Source organism: Octopus bimaculoides, chromosome 8, assembly GCF_001194135.2.
Source record: "Octopus bimaculoides isolate UCB-OBI-ISO-001 chromosome 8, ASM119413v2, whole genome shotgun sequence".
NCBI lineage: Eukaryota > Metazoa > Mollusca > Cephalopoda > Octopoda > Octopodidae > Octopus > Octopus bimaculoides.
The window spans coordinates 20,778,998-20,793,039 of NC_068988.1; the positions used below are offsets into that span (position 1 = coordinate 20,778,998).

Genomic DNA, 14,042 nt, shown 5'->3' on the forward strand with positions numbered 1-14,042 from the left:
AACAACAACAACAACAACAACAACAACAACAACAACAACAACAACAACAACAACAACAACAACAACAACAACAACAGTACAAAGCCAGAAAGAGGAATAGTCAATTAATTCAATTCTAGTATGGACTGGTAATTTACTTTATCAACCCTCAGAAGAATAAAAGGCAAAAGTTAATAAAAGTTAACTGCTGGTGTGAAGCATGTTACACATGCACACATACATCTACAGTAGTAATAAATAAAGTGCTTGCCCTAAGTGCTTTGTGAACAGTAACAGTCAGCTGAAGGAAGACTCAAGTTAAGCCAGATGTCAAAACTTAAAAGAAACAGAGCGCAAAAGAAAAAAAAAAATCTTTGGAGTTAGAAAGGAAAGAAATAGCAAACATAAAGTAATTTGGAAATTGGTATGGGAGCACCCATCAGAGAACATGACTTGTAACTTGAAATGAGCAGCAACACAAACACACAAACAACTAGTGTATGTGTCTAAGAACATGTATACTTGAATGATTCATTATTAGATATCTTAACCCTTTTAATAGAAACCCCCACATGAATTCTTCTCTCATTCTATGATATAAATCTGTCTATTTTAAAATATTTATGTTGAAATTTAAATCTCCTATTATAGTTTTATTTAATAAGCCTGCCAGTGTTCCAAATTCTAAGTAAAATAATGAAAATAATGGAAAAAATAGGTTGTTAAATTTACTATCCCTTGCCCACAGAAAAAAAAAAAAAATTCTAAATTATTTTTAAAACTGAAAAATATAGGGCAGTGTGTTAGTAATACAGCTATGGAAGGTTTTAAATTATACTAAGGTTTCACTTATACATCTAAAGAAACCTAAAAGTTTTCTGGGTGCTTTGAATGTATTCATGCATATGTACACACTCATGTTTATTCAAAAGGAAGGCCGGTACTTTACCCATGTAATGCAATATTAAAAGAGAATATCTAGGCAGGAGATTAGGTTTTACGCATTTTCTATTCAGAGACAAATCTATATAAAAAAATGAGAGATGATGAGGATAGTGGTAGTGGTGGTAGTGCTAATGATTGCGATGAGAGGGGGTGATAATGAAAACTGGTGATAATGAAAACTGGTGATAATAATGGTGATGGAGGTGGTGAAGATCGTTTCTGCTATTTAGCCCCAAAGATACCTATCATAAAAGTATACCATCCTTTACTTATTTTTTTTTTCTCAGATACAGTATGCCTAGGAATCCTATTATTCAAATTGTCATTTCTGGATTTTAAGAAGGCAGGATGAAACTGGAGAGATATTTGACTTTTATTTCTAGCAGATCAAACAACCAGGCTAAAGGCTCCTCATCCACTGGTAATTTTTTCTGTTAGGTTAATGTAATTACTCTTCATCTCCCAAGTCACTAACAAACCAATTCAAGCAGATTTATGGTACACAAGTAGCTTGTTGAATGTATAGATGTGACCCATATACCCAGTACTGTAGATCTCTCACATGCAGCAGTTTGTATGAACTGCAGTGCAGCAATATAGATGTGTTGCATTGTCTTTATTATCTACTTTGCTCGTGAATGCAGTGAAAATGTACTGAGTAGCTTTTGCCTAGATTTGGCCAGTATGATGAAGGTCTTCTAGAATTTTAGAGCAAGGGCCACTGAAACAACATTTACCTTTTGTCCGGTTTCATTCATTGAATTGCAGCCATGCTGGGGACACTGCCTTGAAAGCTTTAGTTGAACAACTTCACACCCCTACACCACCACCCGCATATTTATTTTTGAAGTTTGGCTCCCCTACTCCTATATTCATTTCTGAAGTATTTTTAAATAGGATTTAAAGTTTTAAATTCTATTGGACTATTTTGACAAACCACGAAGTTATGGGGATGTAAACAAACTAACACCTGATGTCAAGCGTTGGTGTAACAAACATAAATACATCATGCACACACACACACATATATATATATATATATATATATATATATATAGAGAGAGAGAGAGAGAGAGAGAGAGAGAGAGAGAGAGAGAGAGAGAGAGATACAATGGGCTTCTACACAGTTTCTTATTTCTTTATTGCCCACAAGGGGCTAAACATAAAGGAGACAAACAAGGACAGACAAATGGATTAAGTCGATTACATCGACCCCAGTGAGTAACTGGTACTTAATTCATCGACCCCGAAAGGATGAAAGCCAAAGTTGACCTCGGCGGAATTTGAACGCAGAACATAATATGGCAGACGAAATACCGCTAAGCATTTTGCCCAGCGTGCTAACATTTCTGCCAGCTGGCCGCTGGGCTTCTATACAGTTTCTGCCTACTAAATCCACTCACAAGGCATAAATAAACTCAGAGCTATAGCAGGTGACACTTGCCCAAGGTACCACTCAGTGGGACTGAACCCAAAACCACATGGCTGTAAAGTAAGTATCTTAAATACACAGATATACTTTTTATTATTATTATTTTTTCCTGCTTTATCGCTTTATTAAGGTTCAGCCAAACAAAAGAAGCAGTACTCGTAAGGTTCACAAAAGAAATTGATACAGATGTTCAAACTGTAATCTTTCATCTTTCAGTCATTAGACTGTGGCCATGCTGGGGCACTATGTTGAAGAATTTTAGTCGAATGAATCAACCCCAGTACTTTTTGTTTTTTTTAAATACTGGTACTTATTCTATCAGTCTCTTTTGCCAAATTGCTAAGGTACAGGGATGTAAACACACCAACACCAGTTGTCAAGCTGTGGTGGAAGACGGACACACACACACACACACACACACACACACACACACACACACACACACACACACACACACACACACACACACACACACACACACACACACACACACACACACACACACAACAGGCTTCTCTCAGTTTCCATCAACCAAGTCCACTCACCAGGCTTTGGTTGGCCCGAAACTGTAGTAGAAGTCTATAGGTGCCACATAGTAGGACAGAACCTGGAACTATGAGGTTAGGAAGTAAACTTCTTACCACACTGCCATACCTGTGCCTGTTGAACATTACTCTTAATGCTTGCAGGTGAAACACGAGCAGGAGGAAATTCCAGAGAATTTCTGGGATGATATGACTGGAAATAGTAGTGGGTGTAGGGTGAGATATTGTCTGGGTGTCAAAAGGAGGTGGGTTTAGTTTGTGGGGTGGGCCAGGGTGGAGATGATATGTAATTAGCCGGCTCCAAGGACTTGAGACTATTCCAGTCACAAAGCTAGAAGAAAAGTGAGGAGATAATGAGTCTGTGAGCTAAGGGGTGTAATGTTTTAAAGAGTGGTTATTTGTCAGGCATTCAGATTAGCCCTTTTTATGATGTGGTCTGGGATGTTGTTTGTGTAGGGCAGTGGTCCTCAAACACGGTTCACATGATCTTAGGAGTCTGTATAAGATTATGTTGTTAAAATTTATGTGTAATAAATTACTTATACTTCTATAGTACACCAAATATTAAAGCTTTTTTTATACAATTCCTAATAATATCTCCCATGTAACATCATGTAAAAGCACCCATACGGCCCCATGTAAAAGCGTCTGTGTGGTGCCACATAAAAGCACCCAGCACACTCTGTAAAGTTGTTGGTGTTAGGTAGGGCATCCAGCCATAGAAACCATGCCAAATCAGACTGGAGTCTGGTGCAGCAACAGCACCCCCACACACACACACTTCTCCGAGCTTACCAGCTCTAGTCACACCATCCAACCCATGCCAGCATGAACAACAGACACTAAATGATGATCTCATTCTAAAAACATGTTGTTGGCACTCCATCGCTTACGACATCGAGGGTTCCAGTTGATCCGATCAACGGAACAGCCTGCTCGTGAAATTAACGTGCAAGTGGCTGAGCACTCCACAGACACATGTACCCTTAACATAGTTCTCGGGGGTATTCAACGTGACACAGTGTGACAAGGCTGACCCTTTGAATTACAGGCACAACAGAAACAGGAAGTAAGAACGAGAGAAAGTTGTGGTGGAAGAGTACAGCAGGGTTTGCCACCATCCCCTGCCGGAGCCTTGTGGAGCTTTAGGTGTTTTTGCTCAATAAACACTCACAACGCCCGGTCTGGGAATCGAAACCGTGATCCTATGACCGCGAGTCCGCTGCCCTAACCACTGGGCCATTGTGCCTCCACCTCTAAAAACATAAATAGCATTCTTTAAACATGGAATGATGACAGAGGGTCCACCCAAGCAAAATAGGAATCAAAGGGGTCTGTAGGTAAAAAATGGTTGAGAACACCATCCCAAATGTAGGAGCAATATTCAAGTCCCTCTTGAGCTTTGTAAAGAGTCAGTAGTTGACCAGAGCTGAAGTACTCGCTGGTTTGCAGCTAATACATGTCGCTATAGAAACTGATATCAGTAGATCATAATGTATGAAGGCTGCTGTCTATTTTTGGACATAAGAAGACAAGAAACTAAAAGAAATAATTTGTCTATTTAGGTTAATTAGTTTGAGGATTAATGAATTGAAACTTTGCCAACAACATTATGTGATGTCTCCCCAGCAAAGTCCATGGTTGTCTTAGTTTTCACAGCTGAGAAGTATGTACCACTTCTGCTTCAGTGCTGGAAGTAGGGATTGATATTAAAATGGCTGTCCAATGAGTTATAAATATACTTGGTCCCACAATTATTTATGCAAGATATCTAAACGTTCAGTGTTCCAGCTAATGACAGCATAGAATAATGAATACACAGATTTTTTTTTTTTTATGGTTAAAGAAAAGAAGAAAAAAAGCATATAGTCTATTTTATCCCTAATACTAAATTCAGAATCTCTCATGTTTAAACCTATGACCCCTTAAAACAAGTTTGCACAGCTTTGGAAATGACAATGGTCATACAACTTCGGAGGAAAATAGTGCAAGTTGTAAAAGATTTTGTTTGAGGATTCCCTGATTCTACAAATTCTATAAGCCTTTGATGATGATAATAATAATAATAATAATAATAAACTCGAATGTGGAATCTAAAAACAGAAACAATTCCTATCATAGTAGGTGCCTTAGGTATAATAAAAAAATATTCAGACAAATACATAACAAAAGTACCAGGACTTACAAATATATATAACATACAGAAAATTGCACTACTGGGTACTGCACACATTCTACGCAAAACACTTTCAATACAGTAAACAAGAGTACCACAGCAAACCACAGCACATACCCAAGGAGCACAGAGCTGCGCTCGGTAGTGAAGTGACAGCACGTTATATAAATAAAACTACTGAACAATAATAATAATAATAATAATAATAATAATAATAAATATTTGGTAAACAGCAAAGAAGACCTGCTACAGTATGCTGCTAGTGCAGAAGGAGTTAACAAAAATGGACCTGCATGTGCTCATGAATTTCAAACAAGAACAGCCAACGAGAGAGAAGGAACCCTACTCCATATGGAATTACATGGTCAGTTCCACCGTGAAACCAACAAATTAAAAGACCAGGAAGCGTCATGGAGGTGGCTCAACAAGGGTGACCTAAAAAAGAATACTGAAAGCCTAATCATCGTGGCCCAGGACCAGGCATTGAATACCAACTCAGTGAAAAAGAATATATACTACACAAGTGCATCGGACCTCTGCAGAATGTGTGGGAAGAGGGTCGAAAGGGTGACTCACATTGTTAGTGCTTGTGAAAATCTTATGCAGAAAGAGTACAAGCCTAGACATGACAAAGTAGCCCAAAACTTCCACTGGCTATTATGCCATAAGTATGGATATGAGGTTACGGGTGCTTGGTACCAACATACACCGGTAAAGGTAATGGATGAAAAGAGGAAGGCAAAAATAATAATAATAATAATAATAAAATGCTCTGATGCAGTACCAGGCAGTGGCTCTCATGGCTTCTCAGCATAACTGATTGTAAGTGTTATCATGTACATTGTATTGTCGTGGTATAAAAGATGGGCTACAGCAAATATTCTGCTCAATACCACAGATTTGCTTGTCAGTTGTTTGACCTTAACCAGTTGAGCATGTCCCTTGGTGGCTGACCATTTGTGCATCTCTGATCATAAGCAGAAGTAGTGGAGGAGCATCATAGCCAAGTGTTGAGAGGAATTCTTTAGGGTTTGGAAGCATGGGTCTTTTGTTCAACATCCTTAAACAACCCATATTCAGAGACCTTTTGAGTGGGATGGGCTACTCGACCTGAAGAAAATTCTAACTGGGCCCCACCTACAAAGTCATGCTCTATTTCTCTATTATGAGATCACTATGTTGCGCACATATGGTTGTGATGCATGTGCCTGGTGTACCCTTATCAGACGGGTAGTCATGATGGGTATACTGGGCTTTATATATTTTACCCCAGTGTCACTTTGATGGCAAGCACTGCTCTCTCACTCGATAATAATGATGATGATGATGATGATGATGATGATGATGATGAATTAGTGGTACAAGGCCACAAATTATGGAGAGGGAGTAAAGTTGTTTGGATCAATTCTCAATACAATGCCAACTGATACTTGATTCAGTTAAATTGTTGCTATAATATAGCAGCAATAGTTTCTATCTTCAACACAAAGTAGTAACAAAGAAGACAGTGGTGACAGCAATGGAAATGAAGGAAAGTTAATTGAATCAGTCTCTAGTAGATTATCGTTAATTTTTGATCACTTAATGGATGAAAAAAATAAGTAAATTCAGTGACATAAAAGTATCTGTGCTGGCTCTCTATAATACCATCTTCACAATGTCTTACACTAATAATATTACTAAGTTCTATTGACAATCAGAACTGCAGGTTAGTATCAGGACAGTCTAACTTGTACTTGTAATGGTTAATCTCTGTATTGGAAAAAAGAGGTCAACATAGCAAAGCAGTTCATTGAACAACTCACACACTGAAGTGCAATTCAGTTCAGATAACTTGCCTACCAGTCTTTATCAGGTTTTCTCCATTTTCTCTTCATGTTTATGTCCCAAAGCACGTGTGTATGTGTGTGCATGCATGCGTGTGTGTGTTCTGTGAAAACAGAGAGCAACAGCAATAGCAATGCATGGCTCGTAGAAAGAAGAGTACTCAATACAAGAGTGATAAAGTGTACTTCTATTTCAAGTAAATAAATTTGATTATCAGATACTTCACTACAGATAGTAGTGTTCAGGTAATGTCTTTATATCTAAATACTGCTGCTAGAGAGAACAACATAGTAGCAAGTACAAAAAATCAAACTTTTATGTTCTATATATATATATATATATATATATCATCATCATCATCATCGTTTAACGTCCGCTTTCCATGCTAGCATGGGTTGGACGATTTGACTGAGGACTGGTGAAACCGGATGGCAACACCAGGCTCCAATCTAATCTGGCAGAGTTTCTACAGCTGGATGCCCTTCCTAACGCCAACCACTCAGAGAGTGTAGTGGGTGCTTTTACGTGTCACCCGCACGAAAACGGCCACGCTCGAAAGGGTGTCTTTTATGTGCCACCCGCACAGGCCAGTCCAGGGGCACTGGCAACGATCTCACTCGAAAATCCTACGGGAGCCAGTCAGGCGGTACTGGCAACGGCCACGCTCAAAATGGTGCATCTCATGTGCCACCCGCACAAGAGCCAGTCCAGGGGCACTGGCAACATATATATTTGTATTGAATATTTTCAAGTTCATGCACTTACCATTATTCTTTAAATAGTTTCAGTCATTGGATGGCAGCCATGTTAGAGCAATGCCTTCAAAAGAATTTTAATAGACTACATATCGATTTCAGTATTCATTTCAGCTTGACACTAACTTTATCAGCCTCTGTTTACTGAATGCCACCACAAGATCCAGTCTTGTTGCAGTGGTTTGTATGCCTCAGTGACATGGAACTATGCTAGTGGAGCACAAACTCTTGGTAAGACCTTCCATGCTGGAAAGGACAAAGGGTACAGGCCAGACTAATATGGACCTCTTCCCCAAGATAAAAATGGGTTTGTGTAGAGCCAATAACCCTGCCCGGAAAAGGCTAAGTTACAGAAGCATTAATGACAGTTCAAAGCTAACAAGACCTAGAACAAAAGACAGCCCAGAGTTAAAAAACAGTGGAGAAAAGGCACTGATGGCTTCTGCTCCATAAGGAGCAAATGGTTTAAATAAATAACTTCTTAAGGTTATGTTTAGTGAAGGTGCGTGGCTTAGTGGTTAGGGTATTTGGCTCGGGATCATAAGGCCATGAGTTCGATTCCTGGCAGTGTTGTGTCCTTAAGCAAGGCACTTTATTTCATATAGCTTCAGTCCACTTAGCTGGCAAAAAGAGTAGAAGTTGCATTTCAAAGGGCCAGCCTTGTCACATTTTGTGTGTCAATAAATCTCCTACAGAAGTATGTTAAAGGTACAAATGTCTGTGGAGTATTCAGCGACTTGCACATTAATTTCATGAGCAAGATGTTCTGTTGATTGGATCAACTGGAACCCTCATCAATGTAACCAATGAGTTTTTCTTTTTTAAGTTATGACATTTGCCTCTGAATTAGATTAGAAAATCTAAAAGAGATAACCCTAAAAATGGAATTATAGCATTGTTAATACACAGTAAGACAGTATTGACTTATAAGCCTATAATATACTTAGTACTATATTGTGGTTACAAAATGAAAATACTGTTGCCTTACCAGTAATCTATCAAATTGCTTGAACCTTCAACATAAAGAGAAGCATTGTTTTACACTTCTCACATAATTTCCAGCCACTGTAGTAGAAGACACTTGCCCAATGTGCTATGCTGAACCTAGTGAGGGCTATGTCAATATATACTTTTAAAATTTCAAGTCACAAAGCTCTCCTCAAGGAAGGTGAACCAGATTTCTAATGTAAGCAGTAAATGTCTATAAACCAAGCAGCACTGATGAGATAATATCCCAGTTTGTTACATGGTACGACAATAATAAAAAGAAGTTGTTTTGAATGTTTATTTTACTTTTGACAAGTATGTATTATCTGTTGATTTAAGTGTGTTTTATCCGTTGATTCCCATAAATACATCACTGATTGCTTTCTAGCAATGTTAACCTCATTTTAGTTGGAGATGATGTATTATCGATATCTGCAAATTTTATTTGCGTAAGTATAATAATATAAACACTATTATAAATTGTTTTAGAGAGAGAGAGAGAGAGAGTTTGCAGTGTTTTAGTGATGCAGTTTTGGTAATGGTAGATTTCCACATTGCTTAGATTGGGGGTGGGAGAGGTTTATGTGTGGAGGGGCACACGTGTGTGCATATATGAAGAAAATTTGGTTTTGGCATTGTAAAGTACCAACTTGCAAGTCAAACACTCACCACTAAACCATTTCTCTCTCCCTCCTCCCTCTCTCTCTCTCTCTCTCTCTCTCTCTCTCTCTTTACCAGCTTTGCTACCAGGTAAGTGAGGCAGGTGTTTATGGAACATTGCACATAAATACATCGTTATAAAGTGTTCTTTTCTTCGATTGCTGGTTCTAGTCATCTAACTGCAGCTGTACTGATGTTTTCTTTAATAATTTTAACTCCAGCCTTATGTTTATATTGGTAAGCACTCACTCACTCACTCACTCACTCACTCACATGCATACAACAGACTTCTTCACAGTTTGTCAACCTAATGTGGCTTGCAAGACATTAATCAACCTGAGGCTACAATAGAAGACATTTGCCAAAGGTGTCACAAAGTGGGCTTCACACCAGAACTTAATAGCTTATCATCATCATCATCATTTAACATCCACTTTTCCATGTTTACATGGGCTAAACAAAATTTGTTGAGGCATATTTTCTAAGGTCAGCTGCTCTTCTTGTCAGCCTTGCCTATTTTCGCTTACAAACTTCACATGATGTCAAGACAAGGGTACACACAAAACATTACATACAGACGACAGAAACAGATATATAGAGGATGGGCTTCTTTCAGTTTCTGTCGACCAAATCACTCACAAGGCTTTAGTTGGCCCAGGGTTATAGTAGAAATCACTTGTCCAAGGTGCTACTCAGTAGGAGAACCAAAGATCAGATGGCCAGGAAGACAGCTTCTCAACCACACAGCCATGCCTGCACCAAATGGTCATAAAGGGAATTTCTTAACCACATGTCTACGTCAATTTTTTTTTTACATTGTAAATCACAATGGCCTCCTGCAGATCATCAGTAACAAAAAAAAATATCAAAGGAAGGAATAACCCACATAGAAGAACTGGTCTTTCAAAGATAACTGCTAAATGCAGTCCTGGATTTGGCAAAACTTTGATTAATCATAGTCAAGAACGTAACCAAATGGAAAGGTATTAATGTATTTTCTGCATTTCATCAAGTTATGGCCAAACTGTAACTTTTACACATGCTTCTAAAATACTATAGATAACCCCAATTCAAGCTTAAAACGGTTGTGATTAATCCAACATACTTGGGTTGTTGCTTCAAAACCTTTGAGAGATTAACAGATTTCTAGTCAATAGTTTTGTTCATAAATCATATAAAATCCCGCTGCTATCAAGCAGTTGACATTTCCAGGGCAATTGCCAAAATGATCTTGATATTAAAAGAGTGGCAGCAATGTATACAGTAGTTGATTATTACATTGTTGAAATGCAGGTAATATAAACAAATTAGTTTATATGTCAATTAATATGAGCTTCAAGTTGACAGGAAGGTCACAGAACATTTTGAATGAGGTAATGAGCTGCATGTAGAGACAATGATTATGATGATGATGACACCAACAACAATGAGGAGGAGGAGAAGGAGAAGGAGACTGATGACAACTTTTAAGAAACTAGAAATGACAGAAATTTAACAAAAATTCATTTGTTTCTGTCAAATTCATTTATTTACTATTACATTACATGATCCATGTTGTTCTTCAGCCCCAGGTCTGCCATGATCCATCAGTCTTATACTATGATCAAAGGTCTTCCAGCTACAGCCATCCTATCTTTTTCTTTTTTTTTTATAGAGGTTACGATGTAATGTGATGGTTATATGGTTGTCATTTCTAGCAAGTGGAGAAATCGTTATAGAAGATTGTCTTTCTTGGCTCTTGTTATAAATGTGTTTCTCTTGATAGTGTATTTTGACTAAACTATTGAAAGTTGTGCTCCAATATGGCAATAATCCAAAGACTGAAACCAATAAAGAAACGAAACGCTGTGTGTGTGTGTGTGTGTGTGTGTGTGTGTATTTGTTTAAGAGGTTGACTTAAGGAGGGGCCTCCAGCCATAGAAACCAAACAAAGCTGACATAGGGCATGATGCAGCCCTGTGGCTCACCAGATCCTGTCAAACTGTTCAACCCATGCCAGCAAGGAAAATGGACATTAAATGATAAAAAATTCACACACACAAACACACACACACATGACTGTTAAACTAAGTTGTCTTACAGTGATGTAGCTTGAGTCAATATATGCAATATGGTCACTGGAATATTTTTAAATATTTTAAACTTTAATTGAAAGCACCTCTCTTATGTACTAAGTAGGCTCATAAGGAGCATTATATTAAGTAGGCCCATAAAGAGCCCTGAATAATCTGGGAACACATGGCTTCTGAGAAACAATGTTTTCAATTTTAAAACTCAGTGCAATGTAAGACATCTATTCAGTTAATCATGCTGTACCCAATGCACTACAGCATCAAGATCAATAGATCAATCTACCCAGTTCTGGTATGTTGTTGATTAGCTATCAATCACAGAAAGATGAAATACAAAGTTGACCTAGATAAACAGACAGAATGCAAGACTTCAAGGCTGCTATTAGTACTAATACTTCAATATCTATTACACCGACTCAGATTAAGTTTATTTCAATAGTGAATCATCATAAACATAACCTGCAATATACTTATGCAAGATAGTATATCTAGTAGCTAGACTTACTATTTGCTGCAATCTTTCCTTAAAAACTCCCATTTCCATGCATTTTTAAAACAGCATCAAAGGTACAATAGCAGCTACTGAAATACAATTCTCTCTTATTTGAAAGTACTGTACTTGCTTCAGCCATTGTCATCTTCAATGGGTAGGAGACATTTTGGTACAGCCATTTTGGCCCTGCCTCTTTAGCGTCATGAATTCAACATGTTTTCTTCTCAGGATCCTTTAGTACCATGGAAATTCTACTCAAGTAAACAACTTGTAATGACAACTACTAAACTTTGTTTAACTTCCTGTTTCACTTTATGTATATGATGGCTACTGAAATATTGACGAAATGTGGAAAATAGGGATTTTTTTTTTTTTTTTTTTTTTTTTTTTTTTTTTTTTTTTTTTTTTGTCACTATGGATTTCTGTATATCTTTGACTAAGTAGAACTGACATTGAATTTAGATTTTGGCACAGTGAGCAGAAAAATTGCGGGAAGGGAGACAGACAGAAAGAGAAAGAAGCATTAAGATGTATTAAATGACTGATTGCTGGAAATATGCCTCTAACTCCCACCCACCCTCTCTCTCTCTGTATTTGTTTATATGAGTGTGTGTGCTTTTTCTTTATGCAAATTTGAAAGTCTATGTCAATTGGTTTCAATAAATAAACTAGATTTCTCTCTCTCTCCCTGCCTGCCTGACTATCTATCTATCTATCTGCTTGTGTGTATATATAGATTTCTGTGTACAAGTGTGTGTTTGCCTTCAATGCCAAAAAACTGCTATTACCAAAAAAAGGAAACAGGTTCAATATCAGACACCTAGTCATTTCATTCCAATCTTCAACACAAAAGATTTCTTCTTCTTTTTTTTTTTTTTTCTTTAATCTATGAATTTTGGTGAAAGTGGAAAGGGAAACAACCAATACTATTTTGTTTCAGGGCTTCAGAGACTGATGGAGAAGAAGGCAAGAAATCATGACTCATTTGTTATTCTGAGGCTGAAGACGTGGTCCAAATGTTTGCAATAGAATAGACTCCACTAAAGATACTCAAGGACCAAATGATAGTGCTAAATTATATGACTGATAGGATTCAATACAATTGTTGTTCACTTAATTTCACTTACAAGTCTTGAATGCAACCTAAGGTTATGATATAAGACACCTTCCCATGATGCAACAGTCGAACCAAACTCAGAACTATGTGACTGTGAAGCCAAATTTCTTAACCAGACAGCCATGCATGTCTTCAATCTATCTAACAAAAGCCTTTCTCATTGACCTTTAGAATCATTTCTATTGTTGTCATGCATCTTTCTCTCTTTTCATTATTAATAACATGGTTTATTCACTAAAAATAAACCATTATTTCTGCTCATTTCTTTCTCTGTTTTATATCTCCACTGTAACTCTTTTGCATAACTGTCTTGCGACAATATTTGTAAAGAAATACAATGTCTGTGTGATTCAATGAATTCCGAGAGAGATTTAGTAAAATTAAAGTAGCTTTTACATTATTAACTTAATATTTGGAACATAGCTTTACAGAAAGCCCTTACATAAAACTATAATGGAAGGTTTTAATTCACATATGAACATTTTAAAATGAGAGGTTTTGTATTATTTAAACCAGAAGTGGATTCAGATTGACTGGCCTGATGGATGCGTTAGGTGGCTAGCATGTGAGGGAATGCAGCAAGATGTTTCAGAGGTAATGACACTGTAGTAGGGTTAAAAGAGGCAAGGAGAAGAAACAGATTGTCATTAAGCCAGGAGTTAACGAATCAGTCCCGACATCATCTTTCGGATGGGGTCTAGGATGCTTGTGTGCATATCACAGAAGCACAAGCCTACATATTCTTTTATTTGTTTCAGTCATTTGATTGCGGCCATGCTGGAGCACTGCCTTTAGTCAAACAAATCGACCCCAGGACTTATTCTCTGTAAGCCTACTAATTATTCTATCTGTCTCTTTTGCTGAACCGCAAAGTTATGAGGACGTAAACACACCAACATCGGTTGTCAGTTATGGTGGTCGGCCCGAGGCTATAGTAGAAGACACTTGCCCAAGGTGTCACACCGTGGAACTGAACCCAGAACCATGTGGTTGGTAAGCAAGCTACTTACCACACAGCCACGCCTGCACCTATATGTGAACAATATTTCAATGA

General features: G+C 37.7%; 1 protein-coding gene across 3 annotated transcripts in view; it reads right to left on the bottom strand.

The window, feature by feature from the left end:
* The window catches only part of LOC106872032 (tyrosine-protein kinase Abl), a 341,811-nt gene that overhangs the window by 132,273 nt on the left and 195,496 nt on the right, over nucleotides 1–14,042 (bottom strand). The gene's annotated exons all lie outside the window — the stretch shown is intronic.